The sequence below is a fragment of the Cetorhinus maximus genome, chromosome 3 (assembly GCF_964194155.1).
Source record: "Cetorhinus maximus chromosome 3, sCetMax3.hap1.1, whole genome shotgun sequence".
Taxonomy (NCBI): Eukaryota; Metazoa; Chordata; class Chondrichthyes; order Lamniformes; family Cetorhinidae; genus Cetorhinus; species Cetorhinus maximus.
Genome location: NC_135881.1, coordinates 183,513,830 through 183,531,324, shown reverse-complemented (window position 1 = coordinate 183,531,324; position 17,495 = coordinate 183,513,830). Strand labels below are relative to the sequence as shown.

At 42.5% G+C, this 17,495-nt stretch overlaps 1 protein-coding gene across 2 annotated transcripts in view; it reads left to right on the top strand.

Annotated features, from left to right (window-relative positions):
- LOC144679083 (genetic suppressor element 1-like) overlaps positions 1–17,495 on the top strand; it is a 330,347-nt gene that overhangs the window by 38,018 nt on the left and 274,834 nt on the right. The window lies entirely within an intron of this gene.

Genomic DNA, 17,495 nt, shown 5'->3' with positions numbered 1-17,495 from the left:
TGTTTTAATGTAGAGAGATAGTATATTATCAGTGCTGAATGTCTAGGGTTACCTGAGGCTTTGAAGCACCTGCTGTTTACAATCTGTTATGATCAAACACTCCTGCCTTCAAGCATCTGCTGTTCTATTTACACAGTTTATGCTTTTGGGAATACGTGAAAATCTGGTTGGCAAAAGGGTTACCTTACACGAGAGTCGGTGAATAATTCTGGAAAACCTGCTGCTCCCTAGATTGCAGATTTCTAACACTTGGAGCTAAAATATTTCACCCATGCACTTTTATAATGCTCATCTGCCTGGTAGAATGTGTAAAGTGTTTCATTATTGGATATTCCAAGAAGAAAGGAATGTTCAAGAATGGATAATTCTAACATTTAATGTCACTTCACAAAGATTTTTTTTTTAAAATGGAAGCTCTTATCACGGATATTTAAATGTAAAAGATGACTCAAATCACATTCGTCGCCTGGTAGAATACAATTGCAGTACACTGATGGGGCACCACCGTATTTCAGGAATTTAGCGACCATATAACTGAAGTGAATTAGAGCAGCTTTTGACAATATGTAATATGATTATTAGCATCCGTTTAGAATAAGATTTGCAAAAAGGGTGACTCAGATTTAAACATTGGAAACTGTTTTTATTTTTTGAGTGTGGTATACATCAAAACTGGTCACATTTTCAGACCTCATGAGATATTGACACACCTCTTGAATGGCACTAGCCATTTAGGAAATGCACAACTGCCCATGAACAATTCATAGATGGTGGCACGTTTTGAGGGGCCAATGCCTTGGCTATGAGAAAAAAGAGCAGCTGTGTATTTATTTCGATGCAACAGTGTCGCAGTGATATATTTTGTAGTTAATTATCTCTGCACATTATAATATTTGACAAAAACTGAAATAAAGTTTTCAACAAAGACAAATGATAGAGAAGAATAAGAGATCTATACTCAAAGCAGATCAAAGGATAAAAATGTTGCACTGAACAAGGCTAAGATACATTATTTAAAAACCTCAGTTAAGCCAACCTCAATTGGTCATTCCACCAAATTAATGGCTCCGCAAACTAGACATTGGCTGAACAATGAGTTTATATTTCACCCTGACGCATAGCATCAACGACCTTCCTAATGGATGCAGGTTTAAACATTCTGAAAAGCCGTGCTCTTTTTGTGAACAATTACAGATGGGTAATGAGACATGCTGCACTTCTAGTTATAGTTTTCTGTTTCAAAATATAGGAAATGGCCTTTAATATTATCCACTTTCCAGACTTATTCCCCTGTCGCTTATAGTCACAGCAGTGGGAATGAGGCTGAGCTGACATTTTTCCTGGGTCATGCACAGGCCATGCACTTCCATCTGCAGGTCAGCTAACAGATGCCATGTGTGAAATGATTATTTGAAAGGTGGCTAAAGGGGAGAAAGTTAAATAGTGCTTCATATAAATGTTGACAAAATGTAGCAACATTCAGAACAGATGCTGGCTCTTCATAAATTGCCAGTTTAAACTTTGTAAATTTGCTGGAATTAAACCTTTATGTTAGTGGCAGTCAATAGATATTAAATGAAAAGTAATAGTAAAAAGCATATAAATGGAATGATTGAATACTCACTGTGTAGTGATTGTAAGTAAAGCCTTTCATGCTGTATTGGGGATCATATGAATGTACAGACGAAACAGCCCCAAGTGCGGGTAATCTTAAGGGCGGAGCTTTCTAGTTGTGGACCTGGTTCAAGCATGTAGCTTCATCAGGAGCTCTGTAAATAAAGTTAACTGTTTCTAATAAGAAACCTATCTGGTACACCAAGTTTATTACAATTGGCGATGAGGATAAATAGCTCTGACGCTGCACCCCACCTCTTAAATGTGAGTACTTCATTTTTTTAAGGGAAGAAAGGACATATACTCACCAGTAATGCCATTCTTTGGCAGAATCAACCCGTACGATTTCATCCATGGAAGACTGGAGCCGGTACATAGAGCGCCTAGGTTTATATTTTGTGGCAAATGAAATAAAAGCAGAGGAGAAACAAAAAGCAATTTTTCTAACTGTCTGCAGGAGCTTGATATATAACCTCACCCATAGTCTGATGGCCCCAAACGCCCCAAATTCCAGATCTTTTAATAAGCCAGTAGACCTCGTGAAGGTACATTTTCAGCCTAAGCCATTGGTGATCATGCAAAGATTCAAGTTCAAAACTAGAGTAAGAGTGAGTCAATCATAATGTATTTCACAAAGTTTAAACAATTAACAGAGCACTTTGACTTCAGAGATATTCTCAATGACATGTTGCGAGATTGTTTGGTTTGCAGCATATAAGGCGATGCCATTCAGCGCCGTTTACTTGCAGAAGTTAATATTGACCAGAAGCACGCCATGGAGATAGCGTTAGCAATGGAGAGTGCTGAGAGGGACTCGCAGGCTTTGCAGAGTGTGCAACATGGCGCCGTTCTTCAGTTGGTGCGGAAATCTACCGCCGGGCATGGCGCTAAAGCCTTGGAGACAACCGCGAAGCGGGAGACAGTCCCTACCACTCAAAAAACAAAAAGAAATATTGGAAGCATCTCACCAGCGATTCAGAAATTAAATTGTTACCAATGTGGGGGTAACCATGCACCAGAAATCTACAGATTTAAAGAGGCAGAATGCCACTACTGTCACAAAGAAGGGCATGTTATAAAGCAATGCAGGGTGAAATCAAGTCTGCCAATCAGATGGCAGGCCAAGATGATTGAAGTGGATAATATAAATGAGCTAGAAGCTGCTGATGCTGATATCTATTCCCTGTATAATCTCAAGACCAGGAAAACTGAACAAATCACCGTCACCCTTCAAATAAATGTGAAACCTCTAGTATTGGAGGTTGACACAGAAGCATCGGCCACAGTGGTGGGAGAACACACCTTCAAGCATCTAAGTGAAGATACTTAGCCAGTGAATTTGGAGGAAACCATGGCTCAGCTGAAGACATACACTGGAGAGGCAATACAGATGAAAGGCATTGCCTCTGTACCTGTATCCTACAGGCAACAGACAACCCAGTTGCCAGTGATTGTTGTAACAGGTGAAGGACCTAGCCTTCTGAGCCACGTTTGGTTGAAAGAAATTAAGCTCAACTAGTCAGAAATTTTTCAAGTTAGAACAGGAAGAATTCCTGAGTTAATAAGGGAATATGATGGTGTCTTTTGGAATGAGATAAGAAAACCGAAGGACCTTCGCAAGATGCAAGGATCCCTCGGGTCAGATTTGGTTCCTCAGGAAAATCATGAAAAGAAGTGAAACGAATGCGGTGCCACTCTGAACCAACTGAAGAAACAGTTGGCAGAAAAAACTCAGCAATGTTCAATGTTCCAGGAGGAAGCCAAAAGATACAAAAAGGAGACAGAAGAACTGAAGAATCAGTTGATTGAGACAAAGGAGGCATTAGAAGTCATGGAACTTTCCAAGATGCGAATGGGTATTTCAACCCCCCCCCCACCCCCCACCACCCCACCACCCCCCCCCACCCCCCAAACCGAACCAAGTAAGATTTCACCAGAGAGAAATTTGGCTGACTATGAAATCAGAATGAAGGACGAGGCAAAACTCTGCTGCAAACACAAGAAGAAAAGACAGAAATCAAACCCGAAAGGCCAATAGGATACATCTCCAGAACCCTGTCTGCAGCCGAGAAGGGTTACTCACAATTTGAAAAAGAAGGCTTATCCATCATATTTGGAGTAAAGGAGTCCATCAATATTTGAATGGTTGACACAAGTCAGATCACAAGCCACTTATTTAGTGAAGCTAAAGCAATTCTGCCGATAGCCTCTGCCAGAATTTAAAGATGGGCTTTGATGTCAGCATATGAGTACACCTTTATGCACCATCCAGGTGTGCATATAGAAAATGCAGATGCCCTCAGTCATCTTCCTTTGCCAGATAGCATCACACATGCTCCAGTGTCTCAAGAGGTTGGACTTGTGTTAAATTTCCTGGACTCCTCACCGGTCTGTGCGAAGCAGATAAATAATTGGACAAACCGGGATCCAATTTTATCAAGAGTCTGAGAACAGGTATTGCAAGGATAGTCAAATGCGCAAGCCTCTGAAGAGTTTAAACGATACTATACCCATAAAACTGAATTAAGTTGTCAAGATGATATCTTATTGTTGGGAGCAAGAGTCGTCGTCCCTTCACAAGGGAGAGAACCACTCTTGACAGAGCTTCACAGTGCACGTGTGAAATCAGATACCATGGGCCCTTTGGTCACTATCGCAAGGTGAAAATCCCCTACATACAAAAATGCAAGGGATTCACAGGTTTGATGCTTGTGTGAAACCAAAACAGCTTTCCGCCAATTCTAAAGTTGTATTGTAAGGGTTTTGACGTTTTAGTGGGAGGAATCATGGTGTGGAAGTGTGAAATTTTGCAAGATGCACTTCTGGCACAGACCAGGAGTGCTGCAATAGAATTGTTACCCCAAATCAGGTGCTTAAGGCCCTAAACTAACTTTTCAACAAAGCAGACTGAGACTTCCCCCTCCAAGAAGTCCCATGTAGCTTTGTCCCAGCACCAGTTCAGGTTCTGATGCCAGATTCAGGCTGCGATTTTATTGTATCTGCAGTAGTGGTGGCAACCCCAAAACAGTATTCACCAATTCGACAGTTGGACTATGAAGAAACCCTAAATGCACCTCAATCCCCTCCATCATCCTCCTCACCCCCCACCCCACCCCCGCCGTTGACCCAAAAAAAACCCACTTGTAATCTGATTCACGAATGTATTCTAATTATTCCCTGTTTTAATTCCAGCTTTCGATCAATAAATAAAATGAATGAGACATTGGCTGAAATTTTGTAGGCATGGCAGAGGCCTGACTACAGGCCTGAAAGCCAGGGGCAATTGTGCCTCAATGTTTTGTGGGACACCCAGCCACAGTTTCAGCTGTCCAGCAACTAATTAGTTGCCATCAGGGCTCCAGACTCTCTGAAGGACTGGCACCTGCCCCCAAGAGATGCCACACCAGCCAGAAGGTTGGCAGCAGTCTCAGCAACATCAGCAGGAGTGGTAGCCATTATCAGGACTGCATCCAGCAGAGTGGATGTCATAGGAGCAGGCTTCCCACCCAACCAGTTTGGGGACTGGGGAAGGCCCTGTGAAGGGTGTGGGGTGCTGGTGTGGGCAAAGGGGGTGGCCATGGGGATGGTCTTTGCCAACAGGGGGCCCCTTTATGGCCTTCAGAGTGCTAATTGGCCATAGGGTAGCCACCTCCAAGCCTGCAGGGAGACCACCAGGATTCACCATGTGGTCTCCCCCATGCAGCGGAGGGGCCCACCTGCTTCTGATGAACTAACAGCGGCAGCAGGAAGAGTTGGCCGCTTAAGTGGCTCAGTTGGACTCTGGATGGGACCGCCATCCTCCACCTTCCCCAACACTGGTAAAATGCCATGGTGGTGGGAAAATAATGGGCAGTCCATCCATGCCTTCCCTCACCATTTTAAGGCGTCAGTGCCCCACCACATCTCCCAGCCTATCCCTAGAGAGCTGGTAAAATCCAGCCCGTTGTCTGCCAAATTATGTTTTGGATGGGAGCACTTCCTTACCAATATCAAGAAAATAGACATGTACGACCACACAAATCAAGTCAGGGATCACACGATATGCAAAGCCTTAAAATAAGTAAACATTGAGATTTATTTTACCTCTGTGAAGCACACCTTTCAGCACGTGACTTGTAAGGCAACTGAGAGTTACTTTAAAAGGCACTGTTGAAGCACAGTGCAAACTATTACATTGCAATTTGTTTTTACATTTTCAGTTAAACTTTGCATAAATTAGAGGTTTTAGAACAGATTGGTGATAGAACAATATAATTGTTCAGCCAATCCCTTCACAGCATATTTCTCTGCTTACATAAAAGAGTATTGGCATTAATATTGTTGTGACTTGGTGAGGAGGAGTGAGCTGGCTGCCCTTTAATTCAGCTCTCTCGGTTAGTCGCAACAAAGGTTCTTGAAATTTCTTTTCCCCATAATCCCCTTTTCCAATCCAAATGTATTTATTTGTAAAAAGGAGCCAATCAAAACAGGTTTTCTTGAGTCAAGGAAAGAGTAAATTTATTAGTTACCAAACCCAAGAAAAAATAATAAAGATGTGACAATACACACTCACATCAGAAGTAGGGAAAGTTAGGGCAAAATTTTTCCGTCGGCGAGCTGGGGGCGGGGCCCGCTCGCCGACATGAAAATGACGCGGGATGACGTCGTGGGGAACCCACCATCCCGCCCCACTTAAATATTCAGGAAGGCGGGGGGGGACAGCGTGATCAGCTGTCCGCCCACCGACCTGTCAATGGCCAATTGAGGCCATTGACAGGATAACTAAAACAATTAAAGGCCCTGCCCGTCCAACCTTAAGGTTGGCAGGCAGGCCAGGAGCCCCAATGGGCTTCTGATAAAACATGAAATCTCATCCACCAGCGGGATGAGGTTTCATGTCTGTTTTAAAAAAGTTTAATAAAGTTTTTGTGATATTTATTAACATGTCCCATCTCGTGTGACATTGTCACATGAAGGGGACATGTTAATAATTTTTTTATTTTTCTATCTTTAAAGTTTCAAACACTGTCAGCGATCTCCCTGAGGCAGCACTTAGTCTCAGGGAGATGTGCGCTCTTTACCATGCATGCACGAAAGAGCGCACTCTGACAGTTGGGGAATCCCTCCCCCACCCCCACACAGGAAGCGCATAGTGCTTCCCATCGGGCAGGCCTTAATTGGCCCGCCCACTTAAAATGGCGGCGTGGCGCGTTTCAGCGGCGGCGATCGGCTGCCCACCCGCACCAAGCCGTTGGGGCCCGCCTGCCCATCAAGAGCAAAATTCTGCCCTTAGTGTCCAATAAAAAGATAAAATTATATACGATTAAGTCCTTTACTTGTCTTTGAGGCATAGATTGTTGAACGTTACGGCCGTTTGAAGTTAGTAATTTCCTGTGGAATTCTGGATTTGACTTTATTCAGGTCTGCACCCTGTTGGAAACAGCCATTTAGCTCCCAGGGAGAGAGAGAGAGAGAGAGAGATCTTTTCTGCTCTTTTCCAGAAGTGTTTTAGATGACCATCATGTTTCTTTCTCCTCCTACTTGTTCTTTCTCATTCTGCTTAGCAGAACTATTTATAATCTCCTGTCTGTATATTCCCAGAAGGGAAGTCAATTAGCATGTCATGTATTCATTGTTGTAGACCAGGTAATCCCATTTTTTGATCTTTGCATCTCCAAAACATTTGACACATTTCAAGATATAGATCAACAGGAGATGGGGGTAATCTCATCCCCACAGGGATTTTAAATGTCTGATGAGTATCTGATCAAAGTCCAGAAATTTTCACCCTTAATGCCTTCCTTTAATGCCTGAAGTGGACCTTGGCACTACCACCAACCACCCCCACCCACCCCCCCCCCCCCCCCCTCCCCCCCCCAAACACTCCAACCAGGTGCGAAATTCCAGGTAACAGGTCTACAGTGCAATTCATATAGACTTTCCAGAGAAGTCATCAACTTTACAGTATTAGCCATTAGATGAGTCATGACAGCCATTCTTTATCAGTATCTTCTTGTTTTTACTTTAAAGACAGGTCTTAACAGTTCAATATGTCTGTGGTTAGCTGCTGAAGTTGTAGGTTGCTCTCACTCAGTCACAGTTTCCTGTCTTTGTGACAGTATAGACCTGTGAACTTCCTGAATTACTTTGAAGTGCAGTAGGTGTTGTTTTGTAGGTAACTATAGCAACCAGTTTGTGCAACAGGTTTAAATCTTGAATTGAATGCAAAGGAAAAGCGGTGGAGTATAATATAGGCAGCTGACCCAATCCCATCAACTTCTCGCCAGCTGGGTTCAGTTAGAATTGTCCCATTGCATCTGTGCCATCAGGTCTGCTGTTAAACCTACTTTCAGAGTTGGAGCCTCTGCATTCATTAGTCCTCTGTTGAAAGACCCTGTGCGGGATTTCACTTCCCCACCTGCCGCCGGGATCATCCAGTCCTGCCAAAAGTCAATGGACCTTTGGCCGGGCTGCCGAATCTCCCACGGTGGGTCCCGCCACAACAGAAAATCCCAGCCTCTGTATGTGTATCTTACCTCTTTAGTTGTTCATGGTGGTCCTTATTGGAAAGTAGAATTCTTGTCTCTCCAGGGTATAAACAGGTTCTATATCACAATTAAATAGAATCAAAATTCAGATAAAGTGGCGAAGGCACAAACCCTATAATTATTTAAGAAACAAAACTGCAACAATGTGGGGAGTGAGGCAGAGAGGCATTAGAATCAATCTGGATGGATGAACTAGGCACTGTCTATCTCACTTGCAATTCCCTTGTGGAAGACACTATTGGACACAATTCCAATATAAACACCAGGGCCTGGATTTTCGCTCCAGAGACGGGTAATGCGAATTGGGAAATTTCCTGGGTCACCTCACCCACCTCGGGAGAATCTCCCTGAATGGCAGGATCTTTGTTCTGGAGGGTAAGGTACAGGGTTGGGTCAGGCCCACCGCCCCCTGACAAGGTCAGAGGTAGCCACAGGGGCAGTCAAGTGCCAGGGCAGGTAGTTTAAAAGGCCAGTCTCAGGTCTCTGGGACTTTTTGTTTGCTTATATTTGAGACCCTCTAGCCCTCACTCCTCATACCTTCATGCCCCCCACCCACTCCCCATGCCCAAACCATTTCAAGTCATGCCACCCTGCCCACCCCATGACCCCTCATACGTTCCATGCCAACCCCTGTACCCCACCCACCCCATGCTCCTTATAGCTCTTATGCCAACTCTTGACAACCCATGCCAAACCAGCCATCACCCTTGGCCCCTTCCAAACCTTTGGCCCTTACACCCTCTGTGCCAACTCACCCAGTATCCACCATGGACAGACCTCAAGAGCCAGCTGAGATGAAATAAATAAAGGTCTAAATATCTATTACCCAGCCTTCACTATCATAAAAAACACTCCCATTCTTGAAAGCCCATTCAAAATTTTTGCATCACCTAAAGCGCTTAATCCTTTATAAAAACAAACAGACTCCAATTCATAAGCCCGCATCAAAGACAATTATTCCTTTAATAACCTCTTTGAGCTGTCAATTAAACTGTGGACTTAGAGCTCTCCTGCTGAGATAATTATAGGTTATGGAAAGCAGACAAGCGTTCCTAAAGAGCCCTCAGGGTAATATCAACAAACAGATGTTGTAAGTAATAGAACAGAGGGGTTCTATCCTCTCATTGACACAGGCAGCCTTTTTTTAAATTTTAAAGCACTGGGCATTTAAATAACTTCACATCATGACCCATTTGCCCTTCAAGAGCATTTATATCTACTCTAAAAATTTGTGACTCCAACACTGCAGGTTAAGATCCTTGCTACATCAGAAATGCGGTCTGTATGAACTCAGCACTGAGTTCAAATGGCCCTGCTGAGTTTGGGTTTCCCTCATGCGCGAGTCACATCCTGCCCCCTTTATCCGACTGAAAAAATAAGATCCATCATCAATAGGGGCAGGAGCTTTGAATCCGAGTCCCGGCCGCCATTTTGGAAGGTCCAGAGAGTTTCCATGACCCTGTGAAAATCCAGGCCCAGGATTCTGGCTTGAAGATTGGTCTTGTAGTGGAAACAAGAAACATGGAATCGTTTAAGAATTCATTGGATGCTGGAATGATATGTTTGGTGGGGGGGCTGCTGGTGGGCACTGTAGGGTTTGACTGGCAGGATGAAGATGCACCAAATAGTCTTCTTGATCTATATCTATTTTGGGCTTTTATGCCCTGGATAATAAAGTTTGTTTGTGAATTTACATTTCTTCTTAAAGCAGGTGATATGTATGTCCACATTTCTTTTAACAAGCTGCCTGTCAATCCTTGCCACTGAACCCAAAACCAAACTGCTTGTCCATTTCCTTGGGGAAATGTCCCAGTGTTTATGGATAAAATCTGATAAACCCATGTTTTAACAGCAAACTATAGCTTACAATATAATGGCAGCGAATGGACAAAACCGTTTCAAATAGATGCATTTTCTGAGTGTGAACCATCATAATTTAGGCAGGCAAACAGGACAAAAAATCATATTAAATATTTCTAAGTTTAGAATAATGATCTTCAAATCAATGATTCTCCCACTTGTTGTGGATTCAATTCATTATGTCTGTTCGTGTTATGTAAGTTCGCAGTCTATGGGCATTGTAACATTTTAAGGTATAGCATGATTGTTATAGAGTTGATCTTCAGACAACTTTTCTAGTGGAAACGTTTAACTTTATTTACAAGGCAGCAGCAGCAACTACACATGTGCATCAAACCCATACCTAAAGAAGAACTCTCTTCTCGAGGTCCCCCCACACTGCTAACTCATTGGTTTACACAGATCATGTGATCTTACAACACAGGTTATTCTTAAAGCCACATTTCCCAAAACTATAATTACTACATTCCTCCCCCTTTTAACTTTTCTGTACATTTTGTATTTATAAGGATATTTATCTCATGACATTACAATATTGACACAGGTCATGAAATTACAAGTTCAGTCTTTCAGTTTCCTGATCCGTGTATAACGTTGCAGCTCCATGACTTCAGATTATTTTGTAGGAGCACATTCTCAGGAACCGCATTAACATCGGGTACCTCATTAGGCATTTGCAGTTCAGTGTCTTCAACTCTGACAATGACATTGGGCACGTCTGTCCTTGGTTGAGCAATTTCAACAGGAAGCACTGCTTCAGTAATGGTTACAGGTGGAACATCATTTTGTTGGGGTATCTCTCTTTTTCTTAAATGATCCACATGCTTACCGGTGATCCAGCTCTCCACTTCCACTTGGTACAACAGTGGTCTGGTCACAGAACTCACCTTACCCAGGTAACCACTTCGGTCCTCCACCAAAGTCCTTTATATATACTGCTTCTCCAACAGTAAATTGTCACTCACGGCTATGCAAATCATGAGTCGCTTTTTGGTTCCCTTGACTTTTCTCCACCTTCCCCTCCAAATTGGGAAGTATCAGGCTTCGTCTTGTTTGAAGACGGTGCCTCATCAGTAATTCTACAGGTATTGCTCCTGTCGTAGTGTGGGGGGGTCATTCTGTAGTGAAATAGAAAACGAGAAAGTTGGTCTCCAGCGAATCACCTGTTAACTTTTTAATTCCTCTCTTAAAAGTTTGTACTGTCCTTTCCCCCAGTCCATTTGATGATGGATGGTATGATGCAGTCTTCACGTGGTTGATACTGTTGAGGCTAATAAATCGTTGGAATTCGCATTCATAAATGCAGTACCATTACCTGAGACGATTACCTCTGGCAATCCTTGGGTGGTGTAGTTCTTATATAGTAGCACCGGACGTTGGTGACTTTACCTCATAAACGTCTAACCACTTGCAATAAGCATCTATAATCAGTAGAAACATGGTTCCAAGGAAAGGACCAATGTAGTCAATGTGCAATCGCACCCAGGGTCCACCAGGCCTCTCCCATGGGCGTAATGGTGTTGCCACTGACAACTTCTGTAGCTGTTGACACTGCACACACTGTTTTCCCATATTTTCAATATCGCTGTCCATCCCCAGATAACTCTGCGCTATCATCTTCATTTGGGAGACCCCTGGATGGGCACTGCGTAGCTCTACTAAAAGTCATTCCCTTCCTTGTGCACCCCTTGGTAGAATACCATCTTGACTGCTCATCTCGTGTCTTCGGTTGAAAACTGGCTCAATTCACCGGAGGCTGGTTCCTGGGATCAACCATGTAACACTTGGTCTCTCACTCGAGACAGGACTGGATCATAATTCGCCAAGTAAGGAATCAAGAATATTCAACACTAACACAAGTTCCCGTGGGATTGGAACATGTGCATCATTTCCTTGCAAAGGAAGGCGATTTAGGGCATCGGCATTTGCTATATGAATCCCTGGTTCATATACAAAGGTGTACACATATGCTGCTTAAATTAGGGCCCATCTTTGTATTCTTGCAGAAGCTATGGGAGGGATAGCCTTTTCCTCGCTAAAAGTGGTTTGTGGTCTGATACTATCATGAAATGTCGCCCGTGCATGTATTGGTGAAATTTTTTTACACCAAAAATAATTGACAGACCTTCCTTTTCGATCTGAGAATATCATTTTTCAGCTGTGGTAAGTGTCCTGGATACATAGCCTTTTGGTGTCTCTGTGCCGTCATCCATTTTGTGAAATAGTACCACTCCCACTCCATAGGGAGAAGCATTGCAGGTTAGCACTAATTCCTTCATCTGGTCATAGTGCACTAACAAATTTGAAGAGAGTTTTACTTTCATGAAGGCTTATTTTTGGGGTGTCTCCCAAAACCAACGCTGGTTTTTTCTTGGCAGTGAATGCAGAGAGACTAGAACTGTGGATAAATTTGGTAGAAATCGCCCATAATAATTTATCATCCCTAAAAATGATTTAAGTTCAGAGTGCTTCTTGAGTGCAGGCACCTCTCTAATTGCTTTAACTGAGTGTAACCCTTGGGCATCTACCCGATGACCCAAATAAATGACTTCACTTGCTTGAAAAGTGCATTTTTCCTTCTTCATGCGCGCTCCTGCTTCTAAATATCGCTTCAGGACTTCCTCGAGGTTAGTCAAGTGCTACTTTTCTGTATATCCAGTTATCAGTACATCATCCAGATAGACCACAACCTGAGGTAGTCCCTGTAGTAAGCTCTCCATCTGAAAAATGGCACAGGTTGAGGAAACACTGAAGGGCAGGCGTGTATATTGGTATAACCCTTTGTGGGTATTTATGGTTACGAATCCCCATCATCCAGTTCCAGTTGCTGATCTGCATGATTCATGTCAAGCTTTGTATACGGTGTCCCTCCTGCTAGTTTGGCATATAGGTCTTCAATTTTGGGAATAGGGTACCTGTCCAGTTTGGCTGCTCTATTGACCATTAGTTTATAGTCCCCACAGATTTGGACGGTCTGCTCAGGTTTAAGGACAGGGACTATGGGTGCTGCCCACTCTGAGAACAGAACAGCTTTTATGACACCCAGCCTTTCTAGCCGGTTCAGTTAATTGTTGATCATCTTAATTTAAATATCTGAAAGTGTGTTCTCCTATTACAGTGGTAGAAGCACCTGCATCTACCTCCATTTTTAATGGTTTACCTTTCACTTGCAGTGTAACAAATATTGGCTCTCTCTTCCCAACTTTCACGTTGAATAATGAATAAATGTCAGAATTGGTTGTTTCTGGCTCTTCCACACTACAGACTTCATTGGACTTCGCTTGTTGTTTGAAGGCCTGTTTAAACCTCGCTTTGCACTGTCTCATTATGTGTCCACTTCTGTGACAAAGATAACATTGTACTTTTTTAAATTTCCAATCACTAGAACACTGATTGTTTCCACATCAATGAAAGTTGTTTTTCGATTTAGTTGCTAAGCTGTTTACTCTCTCGGTTAGTGGGGGCTGTTTCCCACTTCGCAGCGGAGTCTCAGCTTTCCACGCTACTTTCGGCTGAATGTTCCCACCCGGCCAGGAGAGTGGCACCAATTTGTGCCCTTTGAATTGCTTGTGAATCCCTTAAAGTACTTTCCATCGTCAGCGCTATTTCTAATGCTTTCCTAAAATCAAGATTCACTTCAGCCAGCAATCTTCACTGAATAGTGTCTTCCTGCACGCCACATACCAAATGATCTCTGAGCATGTCATTCAGGGTTTCACCGAAACCACAATATTCCATTAGTTGTTTTAATTTTGCCACATAGGTAGCAATTGTCTCTCTCAGGGCTTTATTCCGTGGATTGAACCTGAACCTCTGCATTGTGACTGAGGGCTTGGGTTGAAAATGTCCCTTAATGAGATCTACTAATTCAATGAAAGTATTTGAATTTGGGGCACTGGGGGCTGTCAAGCTTAGAATTAAACTGTAGGTTTTGCTCCCACACTCAGGAGAATTGCTCTCCTCTTTTTCTCCCCCGTGATTTTGCTTGCTTGAAAGAAGAACACAAGATGTTCCATATATTGAGGCTAATTGTCTGTGGCTAGCTCAAAGGGATCAAATCATCCAAACCATAACATTGCGGATGAGTATATCTTCTTTTATTTTTAACAAACTTAGATACTCACAATTGCTAGGCGAGGCACAGCGCCGAATCTGATCCCATCCTCATTAACAGTTTGTTACAGAGTTGATCTTCAGACAACTTTTCTAGTAGAAACATTTAACTTTATTGACAAGACACAGCAGCAACCACACATGTGCATCAAATTCAAATTAAAGAAGAACGCTCTTCAAGAGGTTCCCTGCACTGCTAACCATTGGGTTACATGGATCATGTAATGTTACAACACAGGATTATTCTTAAAGCTACAATCCTACATTTCCCAAAAACTATAATTATTACAATGTTCCAATGCAGCTATAGTGGTTCCTGCCTAGTAACAAGGGTGGGACCCGCTGTGAGTGTGTTGATAGGTTCCCCACATCAATTCAAAGGTCAGTCAATTTTAGTCAGTCAGTTAGTCATGAACAGGTGAAGAAGAAGGTGACTAGCTCCATGCAGCTAAAGTGCTGCTGTTAGCCCTGGGAGCCCTTTGGTAACTCTGTGCAATTGGGGCTCAGATGAAGTCCCATTAGCCATTTGCTTTCTGTGCTGCTAAGAGAGTTCAGCTTAGAAGAAGCTTTGGGAGCTATAGATAGCTCAGCACAGCCAAGAGTTGGGGCTCAAGAAATCCTATGTGACTGGATGTGTTCAGAAGTCAGGGGAAGAGGCTCCAGGCAGCAGAGGTGATATGGTGAGCAGTCTCCAGGCAGTCAGGGCTCGGGAGAGGTCCTGAGGAGCAAACCCTGGAAGGCAGCAGTCATTAAGGCAATCTGAGTCGGATCGGCTATGAGGGAGTTCCGAGGCTAGATCTTTGAAAGTACAGAATTGGAATCCCTTGCGAAGGCGACAAAGTTTAAAGAGATTGTGTAACTCACAGTGGATACCAACGTCTGCGTGGATTCTTGAGAAGTACATTGGTTGCATCTGCCATTTACTCTGTAGTGTGGTGTGTTTGACCACAGTTTGTCTGTTAATTCATGTGTACCTCATGTTAATTCTGAATCACAGAATTGTTATAGTGCAGGAGGAGGCCATTTGGCCCATCTTGTCCGCACCGGCTCTCCGAATGAGCATTATGACTCAGCGCCTTCTCCTGCCTTTTCCCCGTAACCCTGCACATTGTTTCTATTTAAATAATCATCCAATGCCCTCTTGAATGCCTCAATTGAACCTGCCTCCACCATACTTCCAGGCAGTGCATTCCAGGTCCAAACTACTTGCTGTGCGAAAAAGGTTTTTCTCACACCGCACTTGCTTCTTTTGCGAATCACTTTAAATCTGTGCCATCTCGTTCTCAATCCTTTTATGAGGGGGAATGGTCTCTCTTATCTCCTCTGTCCCCTCATGATTTTGAACACCTCTACCAAATCTCCTCTTAGCCTTCTCCTCTCCAAGGAGAACAGAATGTTAGAGTATAAGACATATCTTGTAAGCTGTTTTATCTTTCTAAACTTGTATAGTAAATTTTGCTCTTTTTTTGTTAAAAACCCATGGAATCTTGTGGCTTTATTCCGAAAGCAGGTGTGTTGAATCTCAACCTTTATTTACTTTAAATAAAACGTTATTGCTCCCTAACCAGATCTCCCCTCATGTCCTGGGGTCTGGCCAAGGATCGTGACACATTCTACTCGCGCAGAATGAACATGAAAGAATTCATATTGTGTCAAAATTGCAACATAAGCTTTTTTCTCATATGCAACTTAAATTTTAATAAAAAATAAAGTTAACTTCCAGATTACTTCAACTCTAATGGATTTGACCCATCGATTAAAAGTTTTATGAGGGATTCATTAATTTCTATTCCATATGAGCCCATTACAAGCAATAACTGCCACAAAATATTGCAGTTGTCTTTGCTATGCTACAGTACTACACCAATTAAGCTGTAAAGAGAATAAAGACGCAAGCAAGCTTGAACTGACATGTGGAAAATTTGCTTTTGATCTTTCAGACAATGATGAGAACATGCATGGTTATAATTGAAACTAGTCTGTTCTGTGTGGGTTCTCAAAATTAAACAGGCTCCATGGAGTTTTTCACACCTGTGAACATGACTTCTATTTTAAATAAGTAACGGACATCTAACATGTGCCTACATTTTCTTTCCCTCCAAAAATATTCCAGTGGAGAAAAATCTAACCATATTTTTTGACGAAGGTGTCTATTGTGTTAATTCCTGCAACATGCCATAGTTCCCAGAACTTCAAATAATTGATGCATCCCTTCCTACGATCTCATTCTAATATTGGAAATTTAATAGGCCTTAAAGGATGCTGGGAACGTAGTTTCACCCAAGGCACTGGGCTCATTCAAGGCTAAATGCTGAAATTGAGAAGATAATGGGGTTGGTATTCTGGAAGAATGAAATCAAATAGGATGAAAACAAAGTTGTGATTTTGTGGCCCTCTCATGCCCTTTATAGATATTTGCTATCACGTGATCAAGCTGCTTCACCTGTGTGCGGGAAGATAAATAAATCCAGTTGGATTATTAGCAATTACAGGCAGTAGAAAATAAATCTATTTAAAAACACATGTTACATTAACCTATGTGTCATTATTAGATTTTGCTGAACAGTTTATGACAACAGATCGCATCGACACATCGTTAAACAGAGCTTTCATATTGCTGCAGCTACATATTTTAAATAAAGAAGTCAAAGTACTGAAACGTTACCATTATTTTCGTATTGTAAACTGGCAAAATGCCAATGGTGTTCAGCATTTGTCTTTGTGCAAGAGCACAAAAACTTGCATTATCTACCGCTGCACCACTTTTTTTTGAAAGACTATTCAAATATTTAGGCCAAAATACTATTTTTTTTAATGTTCACAGTAGAGTCCTATTCTTTGAGCAAGGAATGTTCTTTCATGTCAGCTCACACAAAAAAGCAAGGGTTCAGCTTTTTGTCTGACAGTCAGACAGCCGAAAGATAATGATAAGCTGAACCTCATTAATGTTAGTAATAGCTGAAAGGTCCTTGAGGTCATCGAGCACAGAGAAGGGAAAGTGCTCAGAAGTTTTCGGAAGGAGCTGAACTCCTTGACAACTGGCAGCTGCCTGCCAGGGAATGCCACAGCATGGAAGTGCTGGCTTAGCCTTTACCTTTGACCCAGGTGAAGGATACAAGCTCAAGTCCCTGTTTTTCTCACTAAAATAAAGGATCACTTAATCTGTCCGCTGGCAATAATGAAAGGGGAAAAAAGGAAGATCTGAAAACAAGGAATGGACTACATTTGTAAATATATTTTAGTTCTCCACTGTCTCGCAAAATGTCAGTATTCCTAAATCTAGAGAGTTTAAGATGAAGTTGCCAGGCAAAATAAATCAAAACTGAGAATATTTTCATATCAAACTATTCCGTGGATCTGCTGGGCTGTGAGGCCACAACC